General features: G+C 53.4%; 1 long non-coding RNA gene across 2 annotated transcripts in view; it reads left to right on the forward strand.

The window, feature by feature from the left end:
• The first annotated feature begins 355 nt into the window (after nt 1-355).
• LOC138918327 (uncharacterized) overlaps nt 356-14,762 on the forward strand; it is a 60,426-nt gene continuing 46,019 nt past the window's right edge. The window contains exons 1-5 of one of the 2 annotated variants that reach the window (XR_011427621.1): nt 356-745; nt 4,000-4,113; nt 4,762-4,943; nt 7,658-7,863; nt 12,602-12,871. This is a non-coding gene — a long non-coding RNA (uncharacterized lncRNA). Of the gene's footprint in view, nt 746-3,999; nt 4,114-4,761; nt 4,944-7,657; nt 7,864-12,598; nt 12,872-14,762 lie in introns of those variants that run through there. The other variant, XR_011427622.1, reaches the window with a different exon arrangement.

The raw sequence follows: 14,762 nt of genomic DNA on the forward strand, positions 1-14,762 counted from the left end.
GTGTGCGGGGAGGGAAGCCACGCTGCCGCCCACTCGCCCCAGGGAATGGCCTAAGCCGGAGCCGAGGCCGGGGCGGCCAAACCAGGAGGCCATCGCTGCGGGTCACAGCACTGACCTGGTGCGCTCCGCGAAGAGCGTCCAGCCCAGCCGGACAGCCCCGCCAAGTGTCAGGGCCCCGGCGGCTGCGCGAGGCTAAGGGTCAAATCACAGCCAGGCGCTGCTAGGCAACGGCGGGCTGGCGGCCTGGGGGCGGGGCCTGGGCGGGGCTGGGGCGGGGCCTGGGCGGGGCCTGGGCGGGGCGCGGGCTCCAACCGTTGGGCTCGGGGCTCCCGGAGGGGAGGGGAGGGGAGGGGCTGCCCGCAACCGCGAGGCCTGCCGCCTGGCCCTCACCCATGGCCACCTCCTGACACGCGTGCCCCGCTCCGCCCCCCTCCACCCCCCACCGCCAGCCCCGTGGGCCTCCGCTCATCCCCAGGGCTTCCCACCACGGCGGTGGGCCCCCCTCTCCCTCTGCTTCAGTGCCGCCCCCGGGGGCCAGGCGGCCCTCCTGCCCCCTGGGGCCGCCCGCCAGGAACGCCGCGCTGAAGGCCGCCATCCCCACACCACCGCCACCTGTGCGCGTGGCAGCGCGTGTGGGCAGAAAGGACCCCAGGGCTCTGACTGCCGCCAAGCGCCTCCCACGCTCCCTCCTGTCCTGCGGCCGGGAATCTTCCCAGCCGGCTTGGAGAACACTCGGAGGGCCAAGGTAGGTGGGGACCCGCCTCCACCTGCAGAGTTCCGACGAGTGTGTTTGGACACACGTCGGCCCCCTGCGCAGAAGCACGACCCTCCTGAGCACCCTGACCGTGGCCATCCCCCACACAGTCGCCGGGGTCCTTGCCCCGCCGCCTCGCCGCCCTCTTCCTGCGGCCCTGCCTGGAGAAGCGGTCCCCGGGAGGAGCCTGGGGGCTCTCGGGCGCCACAGGCGGGGTGTGGCACACCGCGTGCACGCTGTGCGCCCGCTTCTGTCAGCGCGGGGCGGGCTGTGGTCGGGGAAGGGAGTCTTCCCCATGCGTCGAGCGGGCGGTGGAGCGGGGAAAGGACCCAGAGGTGCTCGTGCAGCGCGCGGCCCCCAGCCCCGCTGAGCCCGGCGGAACGTCGTCCTCGGGGCCCGACTCGGGGCCGGCGGCCGAGGCCCGGCTGCGCGCCGCCCCCTGGGCCTGCCGTGCGCTCCTGCCCCGGCGCGGGGCGCGGGGGCGGCGCGGCTGGCCCCGCGGGCCTGGGGACCCGCCGCCGCAGCGACCAGAAAGTCCCGGTCAGCCTGCCCCGAGCTCCGCGGGCCTGGGAGCCCGGCGCCGCCGCCGCCGCCGCCGCAGCCGCCGCCGCGGCCGCCGCCGCCGGCGGCTCGGCAGTGTGGCGCGGGAGCAGCCGCCAGGCCGTCCCGATGCGCGCGCCAGGAGCCCCGCAGGCTGGGGAGCCGCCGCCGCCGCCGCCGCCGCCGCCGCCAGGTAGTGGCCGTTGCACTGCGGGAGGCCGCGGGCCCACCAGAGCATGGGCAGGTGAGGGCCCCGGGCGGCCGCCTCCCTCCGTGCACCCGTCGGGGTCTCCACCGCCCGGGCCCCGCCCCCGGGAGCAGGGACCTGCGCCTTCTCCTGTCCTGCCGGCGACCCTGGCGCCCGTGCTGGCTGCCTGGGGCCACCACTCCCATCCCTGGGGCGCGTGCCTTTGCACAGGCGCTGACGGCGGCGCTGGGGTGGGGGGCGCGGGGCGGGGCGCGGCGGGCTGGCGGGTGCTGGGACCGGATTCTCAGCCTTGGGCTCCAGCGGGGCGGGGTGGGGGGGCGATTAAGGAGTGACGCGGGGTGGTCGTGGGGGCAGGGCGCGCCGCGCAGACCCTTGAGGTCCAAGTGCAGACAGCGGAAATCTGTAAAGGGGCTTCCAGCCGGTGGGATCCCCTCGGTGCGTGCGTTTCCCTTGGGCCTTCAGGGAAGCGGGAGGCGGTGCTGCCTCCAGCCCAGGGCGAGGAGGAAGGAGCGGTGCCAGTTGTTGACCGCGTGAAATTTGGAATCGGGAGCAGGATGCAGGCGCCGGGCGCCAGTGAAAGGGAAAAGGGTTCTCCGGATCCTCTTCCTCCCTTTGGCTTTGGCAGCAGCTGCTTCTCCGTGTTGCTTTGGTCCTGCTGCCGTGCTCTTCCGGCGGGCGCTGAGTGTGAAATGCCCCAGGAAGCGGGGCGGGGAAGAGGTTGAGGATGGAAGAAGGCGAGCCGGCATGGGTGGGGGGAGCAGGCGCTGCAGGAAAGGTGATCCACCTTTCCTTGCTCTCCGCTTGCTGCCTTTCCCTGAGCCTTGGACTTCCACCCCTTCCGCCTCCGCCCGTCCTCCCGTCCTCCCGTCCAACCTCTCTCTCCTCTGAGTCCTGCCAAGAAGAGGCAGGTCGAACACTTGCGGTGTGCACTGGATCGAAGGGATTACCCTGCTAGGATTAGGCTCGCTCGATGAGCTTGAAGTCCTTTGAGTCAGAACCTGTTTGGGGTCTGCAGAGAGTCGCACGTGGCGGGAGGGTGGCCCGCGTGTGGGTGAGGAGCAGGGAGGAAGGCTGCAGGGGCGAGGCCTTGGAGATTCTGCTCCAGTTTGGCCTGCAGGCAGTGGAGAACCCTGGATTCCTTTCAAGCAGGGAAGCGATGGGACCACACACAAACTCAGGTCCGGGTACCCGATTTCGCAGCCAAGCCAATCAGTGAGAAGTCAGGGTTGCAGCAAGGAAAGAGGTTTATGATCAAGAGGCGGCCAGACAAGGAGGTGGGCGTAAAACTCAAACCCGCCTCCTCAAAGGGAAAACAAAACGTTGGGGCGTTTATCTGGGGTTGGGGTAGGGGTGGGACCAGGAGAGCGCTGGGGGTGAAGCTTGAAGAGTCCTCTGCTCAGGTGCGACTGTCACTCGTATTTCTTCGTGGGTCACAAGTGCGAAGTCAGTGGGGTTCGACGCGTTGCACGCCGAGGATCTCTGTCCGTGACGCGGAAAGTGGGCGATCCGTCATTTCGGCTGGTCCAAGCCTCTGCACGATGTCCGCTCGGGCGGGGTCCGGGGGGGCTGCCATCAAGCTGCTCTCTGATCTGCCGTCTTCCTGTTGTTCTGCAAAACAACCTCAGAAACTTTGGTTACTTTCTCGCCCACGTCCACCCCTGTGGGGGCCGGGCACCGTGGTGTCAGTAACGGCAGGGTTTTCCTCTTGGGTCACCCTCCCAACAGTGTGGAGGATGGGTTCAAGCGGGGAGGGGGGGGTGCGGTGTGCCAGGAGGCCAGCCGGCAAGATCAGTAAGGAGTCTACTGGGCTGGTTGCGTGCAAGAGACAGGAAGGCATGCGGCAGAGCAGCGGGGACGGCAAAGACGGGAAGGCGCTCGGCTCCCTTTGGGAGTCGGTAGGCTGCCAAGTGGGTGAGACAGAGAGCTCAAGCGTGGCCCTGAGGCCTCTCGCTCTCGGTGGGGGGGGGGGGCGGGGATGAGATGGGCAGAGGTTTTCTGAGGTGATGAAAGGAAGGTAAGAGGAGGGGGAGGGTTCTTTTGGAGGATACCGGGCTCCCTTTTGGACGTGTCGGTTTTGAGAAGCCTTTGGACATCCCGAGAGGTGCGTCCAGCAGACAGTTAGAGAAAGCAGCGTGGAGTCAGGGGCAGGGTGACGTCAGTCGTACGCACTCAGAAGCCCTGGGCATCCGGGGGGCGAGTCGAATCGTAGGAGAGCGCATGAGCTTGCTCTGAGACCCGAGGGGTTCCTGTTCCCTGAAGACCATGCCTTGCCTCCGAGAACAGAACCCTTGGAGAAGTGGTCGGGAGGAGAAGCCGCAGAGGAAAGGGAGACAGAGGGGTCTGAGGTTAGGAAGGGCACCTGGGGAGGGGGCCATCCCCCAGAGAAAGAGGGTGGAGAGAACTTGCAGAGACTGAAGGCGTGGGCAGCATTCCTCAGACACCACAGAGAGTTTAGGAAGGCGAAGGAACCGAAGGGCGTGCCCTGGCCTCTTGCTAGGACGGGACGGCGACGAGATTTGGGGAGTCTTTCGAGGAGCCGGTGAGAGACGAGGCGATGACTGGATGGCTGACGAGGAGTCGAGGTCTTTTGGCAGCAGCTTAGCCGTGAAAGGTAGAGAGAGAAGGCGGTGGTGGAGGAGCGGAAAGGAGAGGTGTGGATGCTGGGAGAGACTTGGGTGTGCTCAGCGGCTTAAGGAAAGAAAGAGACGGGCCGAAGAGAAAGCAGCTGGCAAACTGAGGGAACGAGATCTTTGGGGGAGGCTGAGCAGACGGTTCCCAGGGCACCCCACGTGGAGCCAGGACCCTGGAACTGCCAAGCTGAATCCCTCTTCCTGGAAAACCAAAGGGAAAGGGGAGGGGTGGGTGGAGAGAAATAGAGGGACGTTCAAACGGGGGTGGGGGGTGGTGCGGGGAAACGGAGAGTTCTTGACTAGCTGGCCTCTGATGTCTTCGGGACGATCCCGCTTGAGGCAGGCGATGGAGATGATTTGGAGGGGCTGTTGAGGAATCGGGGCGGGTTGACCACGGCCCTCTGATGGGCTTGGGGGCGGAAGCGGCTTCCATGCCCATCGCGAGGCGCCGGTTCAGTCAGTCGGTGTCCATCCGGACCACAGACCACAGACCCCTGCTTTGGAAAACAACAAGAAGCAGTTCGTAAACCCTTGCAAAGATCTCTGAGGTCTGGTGACTGGCTTTGCAACCCAAAGCGAGTCAGGGAATAAGATCCTCCCGTGCTTAGGAGTTTTCCTCTCTGTCCCAGAGGCCGCAGAGCACCCGAGGGCGGTTTCCCAGGCAGTGGAAAGAGGAGGAGGACCGAGCCGGGGGAAAGCAAGCTTTCCTCGTGAAGTTTGGATGCCCGCTGCACGTTGGTGCCCTTCCCCTTTCTTCCTACTGTCCCGGGAGTGGGCGCCCTCGCGCGCTTTCTGATGCTGCAGCACTAAGGCAAGTGAGGTTCCCGTTCCCTGAGGGAAAGCTCAATAAACGCCCCCCTCCCCCCACCCCCACCCTTCCCACCCCCCCACTCTTCCCACACCCCCACCCCCCAAATCACAAATCACTGTTAAATCTCCAGTGCTTGGGCCAAGTATGCCAAGAAGCACCTGAAATTCATTTTTAAAGCAGCAATCCTGTCTACAAATTAAGCTGTGACTTTTACCTTACTTTCCCTTTCTTCCCCATCTCTAACGTCATTCTAGTGCAATTATGTTACAAAAGCATCTTCCAGGGAGAGCATTCATATCTGCACGTGGTCAGAAAGTGTATCTGTCTGTATATATAAAATCGTATTAAAGCTGGTTTCCTTATTATTTCATTTTAGAACATCCCTGTAGCTAAATGGTGTTCAAAGTAAACATGGAGAACAGAAAGCATCCATCTCTACCTAGTGGAGCAAAAAATGACTGAATTCCCATACCATATAAATACCCCATGAAAACACAGAGGAATCCTTGTTCCACCCAGCATTCACTGAGTATCTGCCTCGTGGCAAGCACTGCGGATGTGCTTGGATACGAAGATAAATAAAACGTGGGCCCACTCCCAGCAGTTCAACATCTAGCAGTCTTTGTCCCATGCTCTTAAATCTTGCTAAGGATTGGGTTTTGTTTGTAATAGAAATTCTAAAGCAGGGACAGAAAAAGTTATCTTTCCTAAATTGCCCACCTCTGTTGTCTAATTATTCCACTGAGGAAAACACTTGGTCCTGGTCTTGGTCCTTCGCTTAGCTCAGATATGTTTTGCTGACACACAGAGTCTGGGCAGCATCCAGCCCCCCGTTTACTCCCTGGTCTTTAAGTCTAGTAAGTATTTTATCATTTACACCTTTCGATGTCCAAAGAGAGTGCCGCTCGAGGTTTAAAACATGCAGTTTCCTTCACTACCTCCCCAAATAACGGGGTCATTTCAGGACCAGGACAGTTTGGCACTGGGACGTGTTTCCCAGAAGTACTAATAGTTCGAGAGAGGAGCAAGTGTCTTCACATCTGCAGGTCTGGGTGCCGAACTTTCTACTGTCAGTGAGAATCGTGTCCCAGTGAAAATGTAGAAGTGAACCAACCCTCAAAGGGATAAGGTGACAGGGAGTGGTGTTTACTTGAGTCAGAGAGTAACTGAAAATGACTTCTGCAGCTGGAATGAAACAAAGGGTTGAAGGTCAACTTCCTCTTTGATTTTGGCTAGTCAGCAGTTCAAGCAGCCTTTTCAAATGTTTCGTGTCTGCTGACTTGTCCAACTCTATAAAAGACCCCACATCTTGCACCAACCTGTACCTCTTGGGCACTGGAGCGAAACAAAAGGTAAAATGTTCCGTCTTATTAGAATTAATGAAGTCATGCCACTCACATCCGTCCACGTTACTCCACTTTGGTCACCACCATTGTGGTCCATGCTGACATCATTTCTTTCGTAGATTACTGCAGTGGCCTTCTCACTGGTCTCTCACATCCTCTTTACCCCATCCAAAGCATTCTTCACATTAAATCGCTGTAAATCATTAATTCACAGTATTAATTCACAGTAATCTTTTGGAAACTCAAATAATACAACTAAAATCTGAATACCCTACACATATAAATATATCCTAACTTAAAAATTTCCCCTGGCTCCCCATTGCTCCAAAGACTTAACTAGTTGATTTGGCCCAGAGAACTCTGCTTAATCTGTGCCTCCCACGCTTTTCCCTCTTCTTGTTGCATCACATTCCTCCCTCCTCACTCTCTCTGCTCTCATCACCCAGATTCCTCTGCCTGGAACACTTCTCCCTCCCTGCTTTGCCAAGTTGTCTCCTACTCACCTTTTACCTCTTAAGCCTCATCAGCTCCTGAGGGATGGGTGAGGAAGACCCTCTTCTCCTTGGTTAGGCCAAATCCCCATGTTTTAAGCTCCCTTGGCACCGACAACCAGCTCATGAACCCTTCATAGAATGTAACATGGGACATTTACACAATCTTGTATAATTAATTTCTGCCTGATCTCCCCTCTAGACTGTAAGATCCATGAAGGCAGAGACTCTACCTTTTTGCTTACCATTGTATTCCAGAGCCTGGCATAGTGTCTGGCACATGTTAGGTACTAAATAAATTCATTCTGAAGGAAGGAAGAATGAATGAGTGGTAAATTGATACTTCTAAAATAATAAAGAGGAGGCCTAGCATTTTAAATGAGTGATAATAATGGGTAGCACATATTAAACTTCTAGTGTTAGGTAAACACTGTTCAAAACTCTTTACTCATTCATTCCAGTTCCGAGGACCAACCCTATCAGTACACATCAGTATCTGCGCATAATAGATGAGATCTGAGACTCAGGCTACTTGTGCACGGCCAGGCAGCCAGTGTAAGGTGAAGCCTTAACAGTTGTCAATGTTGTTACTCTATTTATTACTATTCTCACCTTGGTGGAGTTCCTAAGAGTGCCATCGTCAAAGGGGGTGGTGTTGGGCAGGCACAGCCCTGCCCCCAGGCCTCTGAGCACCTTCTAAGGCTGGGCCTGGAGTGAGAGTTTGGGGGCCCCGGGGCTGTGAGGGCCTGCCCACCGTAATGGAAATGGCAGATGGAGGAAAGGATCCTTCAGGCTGGGCAGTGGGGAAGGTCACTCAGGCATCCAGAAACCTTCCTCAGAACCGTCTTTGAATTAAATCTCAACTCATATCTTCCAGAAGCCTGAGGTGAGATGTCTGGCCATGTTGCTGGTGCCGTCGCCCTCAAGAAGCCAAACAGGATCTCAGAGTCTCTCAGGCCCTGCCCCCAGACGTGGCCCCGCCCCAGAGCATGCTGGGCAGGACCTCCCCATAGATCCCTCCTATTGCCGATGTATTCCTCCAGAGGATTCTGAGCTCTGCTTGGTGTTTCCAGCTGTGATGAGGTAAATGTAGTCTTGGTCCTCTGGAAAAGTAGATAATTAAGGCAGATAGTCCACACATGTGAAAGTGTTGTGACTTGGAAAGGGCGGGCAGATCCCAAGTTGGGAGGATTAAGGAAAGCATTGAGGGAAACATTTCAGTATGGTGGGAAGGAAGGAGGAAAGAAGAGATGGAGGATCTCATTTTGGTTTTGGTTTTGTTTTGTTTTGAAGTTTTTATGAAGAAAAGTTCCCATCTGATGACTTCTCTGTTTCCCTCTGGTGGTCCAGCACATATGATCAATGAGCGAGGAGTGTGGACAAGGTGTAGGAAACTGGAATTGTTTTGAGAACTTAGGCAAGCGAGTTGACTGAGAAAACAATCACAGAAGCTCCCCCGAGACAGGGCCTCTGTTGCCTCCACTGGGTGTCCCAAGTGCTTGGAAGAGCGTCTGGCACATGGTAACACAGGAGGAATGACTGGATTCTGAGGCAGTGGTGGAGCTGAGCAACAAATGTAGAACAGAAGTTTATGGGGCACAAACACACTTGTGTGATTTTATCCAAGAGGAAGCAGGCCCTTATTTGAAGGCAGTTCTAAAAAAGGCAGAGTTGGATTTTGCTAGACAGGACGAATGAAAGAAGGGGGTAGGCTGTTTAGAGCAGAGCAGTAGATTTAGGTTTAGGATTAAGTGATGCCCCATGAAGTTTTCCTTGGAGAGGGAGGAAATGAAGACAAAGGTTGTCAGGTGAGCAGGGGAAAGTATAGAGTGGCTTGTAGTTCCTGAATAGGTTGAGGAATTAACATGCTGAGGGCATAAGCTGAGAGGATAAAGGGTGGAATGTCAGACTGTATTTTTTCAGAACACACAAATGTTGCTGGTGATAAGTTCTAGGATATGGCCATAACTGAACTGGAATGAAGGTAAAGGACTCTAAGATGAGAAGGAGCAGACAGTGAGAGATCAGATCATTGGATGGTCTATCCGCATGGATGCTGGGGCCTCTGATTGATTCCTTCCACTTTGAGTTCCTTTCCTGTCCTCCACAGAATTGGCATTTCCTCTAACTCTAACCTTCAGTCCATGGCATGACTCTGGACAAGAAGGCAGAAATGGGGTGGTGAGAGAGAGGGCTGAAGCAGACATCCGTTTTGTTTTTGTTTTTATTTTGACACTCAGCATTCACTCACCTTCTAAAAATAGTCCTTCTTTTGCCCTCTGGGGATCTAACCCCGTTGTCAGTTTCAGTCCATGTCAAGTGGAGTTGTTTATCACTAACGCTCTTACTTTAAAGGAGGGCATTGAAGTCAGGCTTGGCCAAAAAGATTGGTCCATGCTTTTGGCAACAGCGTTTCGTCAGGGATGGGCATGTGACCCAACTGGAGACAATAAGGCACAGTGGGACTTTTAAAGGGACTAGTGGGAGAAACAACCCATTTTTAGCTGTGCTTTTAGTTTGGAAGATGTAGCTACGAACTTGCCAGACAGACTTACAAGGTAGCCAGTCCAGAATCTAGAGCAGAGAAATGGATAGAAACTGAAACTTGATGACATCAGCTGAGCCCCAATATGAATCCTCCTGCCTGAGGGCAGCCTTACTCCCAGACCTTTTTCAGGTGCCTGAGTCAACAGATCCTGTTTTTAAAGTCAATTGAATTGTACTTGCCATCATTTACATCCAAAGAATCCCTCACAGCGTAAGGGGGCTCTCCATCCCTGGCTCCCTCTTCTGTGCTAGCACTCTGAATATATATTACCTTCTCTGCCCTTCAGGTCGTGCTCTTCGATAAAAGAGGGTAAAGAAACCTACTTCAAAGCATTGTAAAGTTTAAATGGGATAATATACATAAAAAGCATAAATTTGTTTCACAACATTGAAGTACAATAAGCAGTACTTAATTTTTCTAAATTAAATTAAATCTGGCTCAAAGACCCCATTTTAAAGGGTAGGAAGATATACAATAGTAGTCATTAATGGGAGCTTTTTGCCTATTTAGTTAAGTATTCACCATCAAATATGTAGGTAAGAGCCTGTGATCTTGAGTCCATCTTGGTTGCCCCTGGGATTTTCATTGCCCAAGCCCTTCAGGCCCATTGAAAGGCCAGTGGCTGCACAGCCTCTGTGCTAAGTGTGAGCAATGCCGTGTCTTGCGACAGCTCTCAAGATGATGGGGCTTGATGATTAGTCATCTCAGCATCATCACTTCATCCCTTAAAACATTGTGCTGTCTCCTAGGGGACTTCCACACAGAACCCGTCCACCTAAGGGACTCGTGTCTACATGCTGATTCTCAGGGTCTTGGAGCCACTGCTACCTTTAGGCAACTCTCCTTCTCTCACCCCAGCATTTGTGTCAACCCCTATCTCCTCTCTCCTTGGAGCAGCCAGCTAAAGTCTCCTCCCACATGAGGGTCTGGACAGGTGTCCACAACTGTACGACAGGTGTCTCACAACTTCTCCTTGGGTTCAGGAAACATGAAAGCCATTAATAACTCCTGAACCCAGAAGCCCAGAACTTCCTGTAAGACAAATGAGGAAAGGTAACTTTTATTCCTTCTGGAGTCCCCTCAGGTGGAGGGTAGAAACAGCATTATCCTGCTTCAAATGAAGGTTGCCTCAAGCTGGGCAAGAATCCCTGCAAAGGAAAATTACCTACTCTTGTCAGCCCAACCCCCTCCCACAGTGAAGCATTGCTAAACTTGCATAATACTCAGTTCCTTCTCTACCTCCTGGCCCCCATAGAAGGAAGAAACAGACCCCGAGTCTCCTGGGAGAGATAGGGAGGCAGCCTCCACAAATCTCTGAGCTTCCACTTGGCCTCCCTAAGGAAGACCAAATGTGTCCTTGTGACCCCAGGAAAATAGCCTAATTTAGGCTCTGATCCAGGGCCAATGGAAGTTCCAGAGGAAAGGCCTCAAGAGGAGCCCCGGGGCCAGCCCCGTGGCCAAGTGGTTAAGTTCGCACCCTCCGCATTGGCGGCCCAGGGTTTCACTGGTTCGGATCCTGGGTGTGGACATGGCACTGCTCATCAGGCCACGTTGAGGCGGCGTCCCACATGCCACAACTAGAGGGACCCACAACTGAAATATACAACTATGTACTGAGGGGATTTGGGGAGCAAAAAGAGAAAAAAAGAAGAAGATTGGCAACAGTTGTTAGCTCAGGTGCCAATCTTTAAAAAAAAAAGAGAGAGAGAGAAGAGCCCCTTCTCATAGCCTTGTCCCCTTCATTGTGGCTGCAGATTAGGGCACAGTTCTGAGTGTTAATCCATGTGAAGGCTGCCTCAAGAAAGCTGATTCCCTTAGGCAGCACCTGGTACCAGAGAAATTCACAGTACCTGAAGCTGGGATCTGGGGTTCCCATACCCAAGCCACATCAAGGTACCAGTCAATTCATGCATTTTATTGGCCCTGACATTAGGTTTGGAGTGTGGGCTTGAGTGTATAAAAATTCAGGTAACCCATTCCCATCACATTCTATGTCACTGAAAATTCTTCAGGCGCCACAGAATATGGTGTAAATGAGACCCCCAACCCCACCCCCACCCCCACCCCCCACACCCCCCAAGCTGCACAGCACTGATCTCTGGGTATAAGCAGCAAGCCCATGAAATCTGTTTCTAGAGAAATTCATCCTCATCTCTCCAGTCACTGTTCAGCTAATACGTTTTCCTTCTTTTGGTAAGAGTCCTGCTTTCCCATAGGAACTGGAATCTGGGAAAAAGGAAAACAGTACTAGAAGCAGAACAAGAGTGTGGGATCACTCCTGGGTGGTACTGTCACCTCATTTGGACAGTTCACTGCCTAGATGTGCTGAGTGTGCAAATTCTGTCTCGTTGACTCATCCAGTGTTTCTCTGAATAGAAGCAAATATCTGGGCACCAGGTATGACTTGTTTTGTGACCCCAGCCAGTAAGTCAGCCCTTTTGAGCCACCACCTCTCCCTTGGTTAGAAGCTCTTTGGCAATGGGTTCATGGAAAACATCCCAGAATGGGAGCTACATGCTGAATTCCCTAGTACTGGCTTTGCCATAGATTGTGTGATTCATCCTCTCGGATGTTCAAGCTGTGAGAAGCAAATTTGAAATGATGGATGTGCTATATTAAATATATCAATAAGAGCAGAAGTTAAACCTTGCAAGCTGTAGGGTTTACTTCCTCTATAAGCCTGGCTATCTCTATGGGAACTGAAGGTTGCTTCTTTAGGCCTGTAGTTGGGGAGCTAGAGCAGAGTGGAGATACGGTGGCGGAGTGAGGATGAGCCGTGTTGCACCTAATTTTTCCTCCCCTCTAAGTCTGAATACTGGCAGTGGTGAGGCAGGTGGTTCTAAGGGCTCCTTTCACTTTACCGTTCATGATGACCCCACACCGCCTTTACCTCCCTGCCACCTTTCCCTCCTTCCTTGGATGCTTCAATCTCTTTGATGTTTTTCTTACCAGACGTTACTCCACTTAGCCATTAAACAGATTTAACTTTGATGACGTGGATATGGATGAGCACAAGGATCCACTTGGTCCCTTTGGTCACTTTTGCTTCAGTGAACTCAGTGGGATGTCCAAGAAGAAACCCTTGTGTTAGGAAGAGTTCTAAGAAGGTTCCAAAGATCCCTTCTTTTGCTAGTCACACCCTTGTATAAACTGCTCCCCTTGAGTGTAAGCTGGACCTCATGATTTGCTTCTGACTAATAGGATAAGGGAAAGGTGATGGGATATCATTTCCCTCATTAGTTTACAAGATTGTGACTTGTGTCTTGCTAGCAGACTCTCTCCTGGCTTTGATGAAGCAAGCTGCCATGTTGGAGAGGCCTACATGACAAGGAACTGAAGGTTGCCTCCGGCCAACTCCAGCCAACAGCCATCCAGGAATTGAGGCTCTCAGTCCAACAGGCCTTGAGGAACTGCATCCAGCCAGCAGCTATAGGAGTGAGCAAAGAAGTGTGTATTTCCCCAGGCAAGCCTTCAGCTGAGACCCCAGCCCCAGCTGACACCTTAATTGCAGCCTTGTGAGAGACCTTGGAGCAGAGAACCCAGGTAGGCCTTGCCTACATTCCTCACCAACAGAAACTATGAATTAATAAATACTTGGTTTTTTAAGCCACTAACTTTTGGGGTATTTGTTATATAGTAACTAACCCACCCCTAAATTACTGTAACCTTGGTGTAAGATGTAGCATGGCTGGGAAGGCAGGCACCAAATGAGAGGACAACCTCCTTGACAACATTCCTGGAGATACTGTCTTCAATCTCGAAGACTATCCCAAGTTCTCTTAGCTGCAGTGGTATCATTGTGCTCCCCCCAGCCCTGATTAGTCTCCAGGAGGTGAGGCCTAGGTAAGGTAGTGCTGGGTGGAGTGGATGGCCAGGATGTGGGGTGTTAATCTGTCTGGAAGGGACATTGTGAGCTCGAAGTGACCCTCAGGGATCATGAGGAGTGATGATAAGGTCATTCTTCCCCTCCTCATTTTTTCCTTCCTTTTCCACTCACTCCACCATTCCTTTTTCCCTACTTGTTTTCTCCTTTTGCCCCAAATTCTGGGTGGCTGCCCGACGACCATTCCTACAAATGATAGCCAGGTGATCTCTTGGTCTTGCAATAATCCTACCAAGCTGGGCATCCTGAGGAAGTTTCCCTCGGGAGCGGCTCCTCCCATTCCTTGAGGTGTCCTCACATGCAGGGAGACCTCATTGTTGAGCTCAGAATGTGCCTTACAGACAGATTAACACCCCACATATAACAGATTCTTCAGCGGGACCCACCCAGTTCCTGGACCCTGCCCTGGCCACTCCAGTGTCCACAATCGCAAAACCCATCCATACGCACACCTGCACTGACTGCTCACCTGTGAGATACTCAGGAATCAGCAACTTTTTCTAAATGAAGGTAAGTTACCGTTTTCAGGAAAATATTCCTATCTCTGGTCCTTTTCAGAGCTGCGAGTTCTCTCCTCCCTTCTGCTCCAGGAAGGGTAGAGGAAGGGGAAGGGTGGACTGCTCCCCATTTTCGTTAGGGTCAGCTGAGGCGTGGGGACGTGGCCCACCACCCAGACCTCCTGAGGGAGAGAAAGGCTCTTAGGAGCAGGTGACATTCATTCCTCACCAAGAGATCCAAGAGCAACATTTCCCCCTGCCACTCACCTCAGGGCCTAAACACCCCCACACTTCCAATTCCAAAACTTTCTGAGGCAACAAGGGGAAATTCTGGCTGTATCCTTCCAGAGGAACGCATCCCACCCTGCAGCTGTGTATAGTTCAGGATAGTGAGGGAGCAGATGGAAAGACAAGTTGAGCCAAGTTCTGGACTTGAAGGGTTTCTCTCATTTTGAAAAGGCCCGGAAGTTTTTAGAGTAAACTTTTTGTACTTTTTATGAAAAAGTAAAGTGTTTTAAGTACAGGACATCTGAATAAGGTCAAATACAGGACCCAAGATAAAACTGAGAAAGCCACTGTCAGGCCCCCTACAAGGGACTGGTCATCTTGCAGAAACCAAAAGAGCTGACTTCCCTCCTTCCTTTCCCTGAGCATAATCACTGGGAACCCCAAATCCACTCCCCCAAAGCACCACACAGAGAACACTACTCTCTCCTAGCAGAAACATTTATTGAGGACGATCAGTATCCTTGGTTGTGCTAACCATGGTTCTCATCAGAGGATGTGTTCTCGTGAAAACTGCAATGCTTTCTCAACAAGGACTGAATGATTTCTTTGGGGACATTTTTCCTCCCTGGAAGTGTTGGAGAAGCATTTCCTGTTTGAATAGAAGAGTCAGATCTCTGAACACAGTGCTTTCATTAGAGGTGAGGGTGGCCGGAGGGACGTGGCATACATCATGCATGCAGGTGGGTCTTGGATGGGGCACAGACTCCCTGTAGGGTGGGGAAGGGGGTTGACTCTGGCATAAATGCTGGTCCTTGAAGGCCACAAC

This window comes from Equus caballus, chromosome 17, assembly GCF_041296265.1.
Source record: "Equus caballus isolate H_3958 breed thoroughbred chromosome 17, TB-T2T, whole genome shotgun sequence".
In the NCBI taxonomy this organism is placed as follows: Eukaryota; Metazoa; Chordata; class Mammalia; order Perissodactyla; family Equidae; genus Equus; species Equus caballus.